Here is a 10312-nt window from a genome sequence, read left to right as displayed (position 1 = left end):
TTGGTACATTCTCTCTCATCTAGAGAGACCTCTATGCAGAAATCACTAGAGAGCAAAGCGTAATTAGCACTAACCTTTCTTAATTAGCAAAGTTAGGTTAACCTATTTACAAATTTTTTAATTAATTGAAGATTAAACCTATGTATACTTAAAAATTCTCTCTTATCCAAAATTATATGCTGATTATTGTGATTAAGTTTAGGCATACTAAGCTAATTAATTATTATATCATATTAGGATTGAAATTACTTATTTTAACCATAAATTAATGATATTCATACCAAATAAATTTATATTAAGATGAGATAATTATTAGAGCTATGTAAATTGTCATTATGCTAAGAAAATTATCTTGTAATTTTTTGAGTAATGTTTATAATTATTTAAGCAAAATTACACTGTTTTTAAGAGAAAAGTAAAGAGAGGAATGAGAAAAATAATCCAAAATTCTTTGAGATAATTAGCAGAGTAAAAACACATCTTTTGAAACCCATGATAACTATCTTAACCACAGATAATTAGTTTACCTAATTATCTTAGCAGAATTACACTATTTTTAGGGGGAAATAAAAGAGGGAAAATAGTAAACTAATCCAAAATTATTTGAGATAATTATCATAGCAAAAACACTTTATTTGAAACCCGTGATAATTATCTTAACCTCAGATAATTAGTCTAACTAATTATCTCAATAAAATTATACTATTTTTAGGAGAGTATAAAAGGGAGAAAATAGCAAACTAATCTAAAATACTTTAAGATAGTTGGTAGAGGTAAAGCACATGTTATGGAACTCTTGATAATTATCTTAACCGAAGATAGTTAATTTAGCTAATCATCTCAACAGAATTACACTATTTTTGGGGGCAACTACAAGGGGAAAAATAGTAAACTAATACAAAAGGCTTTAAAATAATTATCAGAGATAAATCACATGTTATGAAATTTGTAATAATTATCTTAACCTCAAATAATAAGGTTAACTAATTATCTCAGCAGAATTACATTGTTTTTAGGGAAAAATAGCAAATTGATCCAAAATGCTTTCAGATAATTATTAGAGGAGAAACACATTTAAAGAAACCCTTGATAATTATCTTAATTTCAAATAATTAGTTTAACTAATAATATCAGTAGGAAAAGTCTATTTTTTTGAAAAAATTAATGGCGGAAAATAGTAAATTCAACTAAAAAGCTTTGAGATAATTATCAGAAGTAAATCATATTTTAACAAACCCTTGATAAATATTGTTATCACAAACTATTAGTTTAGCTAATTATCTTAGTAGGAAAACACTATTTTTTAGGGTAAATTAAAGAGGGAAATTAGTAAACCATGTGATATTATTACATGCTATTTATCAGAGTTAGATTACAAGATAAAGAGGCCATGATAATTATGTCAAGGTTAGAAAAGTAGTATTGATATTTATCCAAGTCAAACTCTACCAATTCTAGTTGAGAACTAAAGGAAAAAATTAGTAAAACATGTGATATGATTACATGTTATTTATAAGAGTTGGATTACATGATAATGAGGCCATGATAATTAATGCAAGGTTAGAAAAGTAGTATAGATATTTATCCAAGTCAAATTATACTACTCCTAGCTAAAAACTAAAGGGGAAAATTAGTAAATCATGTGATATGATTACATGCTATTTATCTGAGCTATATTACATGATGAAAAGGGCTTGATAATTATATCAAGGTTAGAAAAGTAGTATAGATATTTATCTATGTCAAATTATACTAATTTTAGCTGAAAGTTGAAGATAGAAATTAGATAATTTAGTTGGAAAATTAGAAGATAATTACCAAAGGTCAAAAACATTCTTATTTACTTCTGATAATTATACCATAGTTAATTGTTTAGTAAAAGATTAATTAAAATAAATAGACTTTGCATTCAAAAGTTTTTAAGAAAATTATAGTAAGTGTAAACTTATGATATAAAGTTGAGGAAATGAAATCTTTAAGATACAATAAATAGAATAAATATTAAGCTCAAAATAAGCAGATTCCAAGCTTAAAATTCTATGGGAAAATTAGAAAAAAGAATTAGGAGAGCTTAGAAAATCCTTAGGGAATCTGTGGAAAAAATTATCATACCTAAATAGGCAAATACAAAATTACTAGGTCAAGAATTTACTAATTAAAACTATAAATTTAACCTAGATTTGGGTAAAATCGGATACAAAAGTTAAGTCTATCTTTCGGAGAATTTACCTAATGATTAGACGTCCTTTTTATAAGGAATAAGAAGTTATGGCACCTAAAAGGACCCGAGCCAATCCTACATCTGATGATGAGGACAGAGCTCTAAAAAGAACTAGAGCGTCGCACGACGATGAAGCTGGACCTAGTAGTAGGCCTATGGAGGAGAGTCTTCAGCTGCCAGCGCAGCAACAGATGGCCGATCAATTCCAGGTGGTTTTTTCCATTATTCAATTAAATCTTTAAATAGTTTAAGTTCTTTTATAAGTTAGCATTGCATACGTAAGGAGTGAGTAAGAATCAAAAAAGGAATAATCGACCAAAAACGGAAGGTAACTTCCAACGTGCATTTTTTTGTAATGTAGGAAAGAATTGTTTGGATTAAAACTGGTTGAATTAGGAAATATATGATTGAGCATCCTTAAGACAGCTTGTCGCAAGACACCTCCGACTCCTTGGTATATTTTGATGATAATGATGTCTTTCCAACCACGGATAAGTCGGTTACCCCCATGAACGTTGAGTTTCTACTCTGTCATGTCTTGATGTTTCTACATAAGTTAGGATATCGTTTTTTATCCTAGGGGAGCCGCCCGGTTGTATAGGCAACTTGTTTGGTGTTTGGGCACCCAGAACCTTGGGTGGGGGTTTATCCGCTCCAGATTATGAATAAGGAATGGGTGCCTTTTTTTCACCCTTAGGTGATCTTGAGACAAGAAGAGTACTACTCATGGTTATTATGGACAATGTTTTGATTAATAGTACCTTGTCTTAAGTTTAAAGATGTCTGTTTTCTAAAATAATGCTTTCAATGTTGTCTTTAATAATTGATTGGAGGAATTACTATGATGGAACGTTAAAAGAAACCATTATTTTAAATGTTAAAACAATGTTATAGTAATTAGAAAATAAATGAATCATGTGTGAGTGCGGGGTGGTAAGTGGGGATTGACTAAGGTTGTCAATCAAGGACATGTAGACCTGATTAGTCAGGTAAGTATCCATTCCCGCGTACTAAAAATGTCTAGAAACTTCTTCAATTGGAGGAGGAATCCACCAACGGCTGTTCCCTCACACATGTTAGGGGGGGAAAAGCGTTGGCTAAGGAAACCTTAATCTGAATGATGGAAGTTATAGGGCCGGAATAATTTTTGTTGAACAAGTTGTCTCGTTTCCACTGCAAGACAAGACTAGGTCTCCTTCTAGGGCTATAAACCTAAACCATTATCAATGGTATGGGTGAATTCACTGGAATTCTTCTTGTTTAGGGACTCATTTTATTAGTCCTAGAGACGGTCTATCAAGGGTCCCATCCCACTTTTGGTGTTGGTGGGTTTGGAGACCTTATAGTTTAGCATTCACTAAGCATTGAGTTAGTTTTTGTACAAGCTCTACGATAGCATCATAACGTACTATCTCCATTTGCAAGTCACAAACAAGGTATTACGCAAGTACCATTCCTCTCTCTCTTCCCTTTGCTCTAGCTCTCTCTGCTCCATTTGATGTGTCTTGGTGTGAGATTTCTTGTGTGTGTTTTGTAGCACATCTTCTTGGTTGTTACAAAACCTCTCTTGCATCCTAGTTCATATACCATAACTAGGTGGTGCCCCTTCACTTGTTTGGCTATGGGTATGTTGTTGTTGTTTCTTGCTTGTGGCTGCCCCAACCCCAATTGAGCAGCATGGGAGACTTTGAGGGGTGTTTACATGTCGCCTCTCTTGTTGCCCGCCTCGGACCGCCTCAATAGGTTTTGAAAAATCATTTATGTACTTCATTGGGTTGCCCACTTTGAACAAGAGAGGCAAAGTCAAACCTCCTTATAGGGCCCCTTTGAGAGTTCAAATTTTCCCTATTGGACCTTTTACTTTCTTCACAGATTCACTTTCTCACAAGATTTAAGATCTACCCATACCCTAGTTTCAATATTTAGCCAAAATTGAGTTACTTTTGTTAATTTTCTCAAAATTTGGTTGTTTTTTCTAGATTTAGGCTTGACCAGGCAGGCCTTTCATTGGTCCAAATGATACCAAAATCAATTGGAATAATCTAAACAAGTTGTTCTACCACGTTGAAAATTGAGTTTCACAATTTCAGTCCCAGAAACCCCTTGTCTATCTTGGGTATGCCTAAGATAGAATTGGAAATTTGTTTGTTTGTTCTAATGCACCACAATTAATCAGATGCAATGTTGATTGTTTTCTACTTACCCTAAGATAGATCTGGAACTTTATTTATTTTTTTCAATGCACCACAAATCAAATAAAATCTTGATTGTTTTCTACTTACCCTACTCCTTTTGAACATGAAAAAGAATGAAAGTTGAATATGTGGAAAATTCAACTTTCGGTCCCAAATCTCAAATCTCTACTTAGGTGATACCCTTCTCAACTACTAACTAGTCTCAAGGAACCTTCACTTAGTTCTTCCTACTAGACTAATGCTCTCAAGGTCCTTACCGATATCCTTATTCTAAAAGTGTTTTACTCTAATCAAAACTAGAGGAAGTAATGGAAATTTTAGTGAATGCTTTGGGTTTTTCTCTAATCTAGGTTTTCTCGTCCCTAGCAACGGTACCAAAATGTTGGCTGGCTGACAAGCCTCACCATATTGATGCTAGCAAAGTGAGAGCAACAGACATAAAATGTCAATCTGTGGGATGTAGTTGAACCAACTAGTGCATGGAGACTACAAGAGATAGCTAATCTCTTGGAAAACCAAAGTCTAGTTTGCTCTTACCTAGATCGGTCTTAGATGTGTGTCAAACATCAAAAGATACTTTCCTTACTACAGGCTTAATCCGATGAATTTGTATAGCTACGGTGCTCCGAATGCAATGAAACTTACTACCTAGAATGTGCATAGTATCCTCACATCCCTATCTGCTCAAGAGTCATTTTTGACACTTGGGAAAATTTGTTCCAAAGATAAATATCCTATTTTGGGCAGGTCGGTTTCAGCCTACTAGGCACTCTACAGCTTCCTTAAGATGTGCTCTATCTATTCCCATGATAAAAAACCAGTCTAGATGCGTGTATTGTGTGTAGAAATTAGAATGACTCATAGATAGGAATGACTAAAAACACAAGTACAACACCACACGAGTGAGACACAAACAATTGAAGAGATAGAGAACTCACAGTATTGTACTGCATCGTACACTCAATTTCATTATCCAATAACTTAGATCAAATTTACAAAATTGGCTTTTATACCTTAGCCAAGGTTTAAGAAATGGAATCCTAGCTAATTTGGCTCAATGATAAGGCTTAGGAACAACATTCTCTTATAACTTTGGAAGCCCCCAGGCTCAATACACTCTTTGACAATCAATGATAATACAAGATCTTTAAACTTTTGCGGAATTTCTCATTAATAATTGAGGTATTGATATAATCTGTAGGAATAGAAATAGGGATGGTTTCCTTTTGATGCTTCTATTAGCTGAGCAGCTAACAGTTTATCAACCAACAAGGTTGTGAGATCTCATATAGGTTACACCTATATGGGCATGACGAGTACCAAGGCAAAGATAGATGACAAGCCAAAAGAGAAACCTCCTCTAATCCACAAGCCAAACCCCGGGTCTACCAATGAAGAAGGTTGTGATAGATCATACAGATTACACCTACATGGACCTTTACAGGAAAATAAATGGGGATTATAACCATTTATATAGGTGTTTAGAGCCCAATGAGGTGTTGGACTGTAAAAAAGTATATGCATTCATTTACTAAGATATACAAGGAATGTAGATCCTCTTAGTAGCCAAGTGTGGGAAGGAATACAACATAGTCAACCAAAAAGAGTATGGGAGGGAATACTCAGATATACAAGGAATGTAGATCCTCTTAGTATCCAAGTATGGGAGAGATGAAATACAACATATTAAACCAAAAAGACTTGGAGAAATACACACACGCAAAATTTGCAATGTCTTTCTACTACATTTTGGAAATCATAAACCCATAAAATCGATCCGAGTCTAATCCATAGGGTCAGCTAGAGGGTCAAACCATGAGGAGAACAGGGTTCAATGAGCCAAGGGATCATTTGCATGTTTTGAGGCTCAACCTACAGGATCAGTGGGATCATATACCTCCACGACAACTATCCAAGGGAGACAAAACACTAATTCCATTAACCACACAAGGGGGATATGCTATTATAATGGGATCAAGAGGAACACAATTCCAGAATCGATACTTTGACTATGCAACACAGGGAGGATTCCACCAAGGCTCCCTCCAAAAGCACATGAAACTTATGAGAGATCTAGAAATGATCAGATACTTGGCTGAACCACAAAGAATGAGATCATCTTAGGTTTCCAAATGCATACATCAAAAGTATGGTGGATAAAGAGGTCATCACACTGTCGAGAAATTTGAGGTCTTGCCAGGAAAGCACCGGGATTTTGGTTGTGAGAGTTTGTGAGAGAACTTCAAAAAACTATATGAAGGATTTAAACCATAGATAACATGAAGTGTAGGGTTTGGAAGGAAGTGAAATCAAAGAAGCCCCACTCTTTCTCTCTTGCACTCACACACACAAAGAAATAACACAAAAGATAAAAGAAAAACAACACAAAGATGAAAACATTAAGTCCATGGTCATATCGTATCATGGGTAATATGAAAGGGTTAATAGATGAGTTAATGGCATTCAATCTTTGCCGACCAAACAAGCTACGAATTGTTCTTTGGAATTGTAGTTTTGTGCTTACCATAATATAAATGTTTTGTCTAGTGATTGGGATTAATTGTGTGTACAAATCCTCTTGTTTCATAGCAAGATAACTACACTTACGTCAAAAGAAAAGTTATACTCTATAAGAGGTAGTATGATGGGATCCGGTGAAAGAAGTATTTCATTGAGCCTTTCTTGGCCAAAGAGAAACACTATACGTTGTTGAAAGTGTATTTTACCGGCTAATCCATACTTTAATTCTAATAGATCGCACAGAGTGGAAGCGATAGAAATTCTCATCATGTGGATTATTCATCTAGGATAACTCTGTATGTGCAAAATGTAGATATGGGAGAAAAGAAGAGAAGAGAATTTCCCTCCCAATCCCTATTCTTGCCCGTAGGCAATAAGGATATTGCGGGGAGAGATGTACATGTAGCAAGGAGATAAGATTATATATATATATATATATATATTGTATTAGAGATGAAAAAGAAAACAACAAGAAATCAACAAAATATCAATGTAGAACACATCTTACTTGACAAACCCTTCGGCACCATTGTTTATGAAGAGAGAACAAGAGGGAAGACTTCAACTTTGATTGATACACCAAGTTCAAGACCTTCTTTGATTAGAGCTTATCTTCCAAGGATAGCTTACAAGAATGGCTAGTCTTCCTCTAAGGGAAAGTGTAGGCTTAGGCTTATGTTAATGGCTAAGTAAAATTAGGCATTACTACTCTCACTCTCTCATGAATTTTCCTCTCATCAATGGCTTGAGTACTTCAATGGTTTTCAAGGAAAAAGAGGTCCCCTTTTATAGGTGAGGGAACCCCCAAGGATTTACACAAGAAGAGAAGAGCGAGTGTGAACAGGAACTGGCGAAGTTTGAAATGAGTTGTCCCTGCATGATGTGGGCAAACTGGGGTGCACTATTTTGATCATATCTCCTCAACCGTGGCTTCAAATAAAAAAGTAAAAATATGGAAGAAAATTCAGCTCATAAGCTACGACCCCCATTATATATACTTTTTCCAATTCGAATCCGAACCTTGTGTAAAAAATTCATCAAAATAGGGTACAGTTTTGGTAGCAAAAATCGTCTTGTGGTCCCCTTAGCCTAGATTTTCATCTGATTCCAAGGGACAACTCATGCAATATGAAATCATGACATTGCTCCTTGACAAATTATTGTAATCATGCTTGCAATAATGCATTAAAACAGGTGTATATTTGAAAATCATGCCATCTAGTGTCCCACTAGGATTTGACTCCTTCCTAGTAGCTATTTACAAGAAATATAAGAAAAATATAAAAAATACATAGAATATATATATATTGGAAGTTACCCTAGATATAGGATATAGCTAGGCTGTGAGATAATAATGAGATAATAGAAAGAACAAATCAATGCTTTTTGCCCCAAGTTAAAGAGGCAGAGCTATTGACGTTTTTCCTATAGTACTTTTTGACGGTAAAGTAAGAATATGTTACACTTGAAATAAATAATAGGATGAGATAGAAAGCTTATTATTATACTTAGATATGCATATGTACATTATAAGAAATATAATTATGTATCTAAAAAGTTACAAGATAGATCTTGTAGCATGCGTTCCCACTATGTACGTGTCACAGCACGACAACACACATATATCTCTATTAAAATAAGTCCTAAGGGTAGAGCACCTGCATGAATTCCACACACAATTTGAGAGATTTGGATTGACATTGGAAGAAATTGCATTAACATGGTCCCAACCATTGAATCAAGACTACTATCCTACAAAAAAATACTTGTTGATCAAAATTGGGGAAGAATTCTCAAAACGGGGGATCAAGCATAGTATTTTTTTGTAGACATTTTCTCAAGCAGAGAGATAATGAGAAGGTGAAAGACACTTCTTTACTATTTAAGAAATATCTTGAGAGATGTTTGTCGAGAGAGCTTCCACATCAAGACACATTGGTAGTGCTATTTATTGAGGGTCTTAGAAACAAAACCCTTAAAAAAGGTAATAGAGGGAATTTACGTCTAAACCATTGAAACTAGCCTCGATTGAAAGTGGAATCACAATTTGGAAAAACAAGCACTACAAAACATGTGGCTAATGTATAGAGGAAGTGATAAGAAGGATGAATTATGTTTTTGAAAAAAATTAAAACATCCAACAACGCATATGAGGAAGTGTGACATGTATGGAGGCCATCTACCACTAACTGATATGCTCACCCAAGACCTACAATGCCAAATACACCACATCAACCAAAATGGTGTGCCACTTAATAAAAGTGAAGTAATAAAGAAACCAATTAGGGATATTACAATCAAAATGTGGTGAGAGAGCATCCATACAATCTTTCAACCATGAAGCAATAACCACCATCAAGATATCTAGTGGGACAAAAATAATGTTACACTAGGGACCAAAAGACCACAACCCGTGTTGAGACAGTAACCACCTCTTCCTAGTGACAATAGAGTTGTTGTAAGAAACACTCAAACAACCGAACCTTAGGAGAGTCAAGCACTAGTTCCTAGTCCATCTTACTGTGAAGGAGCTATGAGGGACGTGATGAATCTTATGGCATCATTGTAGAATTCATTCCATATGAGGTGGTAGCATATTCTCCACGGAGAATCACTGAGACATATAAACAACCCTCACATGTACTACAACCAACAAGAGATCACTATTTTGAAAGCAAAGACACTCTAATAAACATAGCTAACCCACATTGCCAACCTAGGGTATACCACCTAAGAAAGGAAAATAAATTCCAATAACACAACCACCTCAACCCATGGGACCTATAAATTTTTAACAAATCAAATCGGGAGTGACTACCTTTTATTAAGGTGGTAGCACATGCCCAAGCTTGAGAAGTCATGAACGACAAAAACAATGAGAAGGAGTTAATAGAGAGAAAACCTACAAAAGGAGATGTTAAATTTATAAGGACTTGATGAAAATCTTGGAAGACCAAGAGGAAAAAATTAAAGCCACACAAAAGCATAAAGAAGCAACCATGGATGTATACGCTCTCACAAGCATGGAAATAGTTGAGACAATAGCAAGAAAGGAAAAATCCTATTGTAAAGCCCAACAAAATCCTTGTAATTAGTTCAAGAAGATAGGTGTTGGTGGACAAAGTAATTAATCCATTAGATGCTATATTACATGCATATGAGGCTAGTCAACCAAAACACTAGCACAAAGATGAATGGCATAACCCTATGCAAAAATTGAAAAACAAAGGTGGGAAATGTGTAGAAATTGATAGAGATAGCACAAGCCTTGATGGAACTTGTCCAAATCACACTACAATACTAGGAAAATGGCAAAAAAAATGGAACCAAACTGCAACATGAAGTGGAATAAAAAGATCTACCACAAACTATTAGT

Source organism: Adiantum capillus-veneris, chromosome 15, assembly GCF_014529385.1.
Source record: "Adiantum capillus-veneris isolate H3 chromosome 15, ASM1452938v2, whole genome shotgun sequence".
NCBI classification, from domain to species: Eukaryota; Viridiplantae; Streptophyta; class Polypodiopsida; order Polypodiales; family Pteridaceae; genus Adiantum; species Adiantum capillus-veneris.
This window is presented reverse-complemented; position numbering follows the sequence as displayed.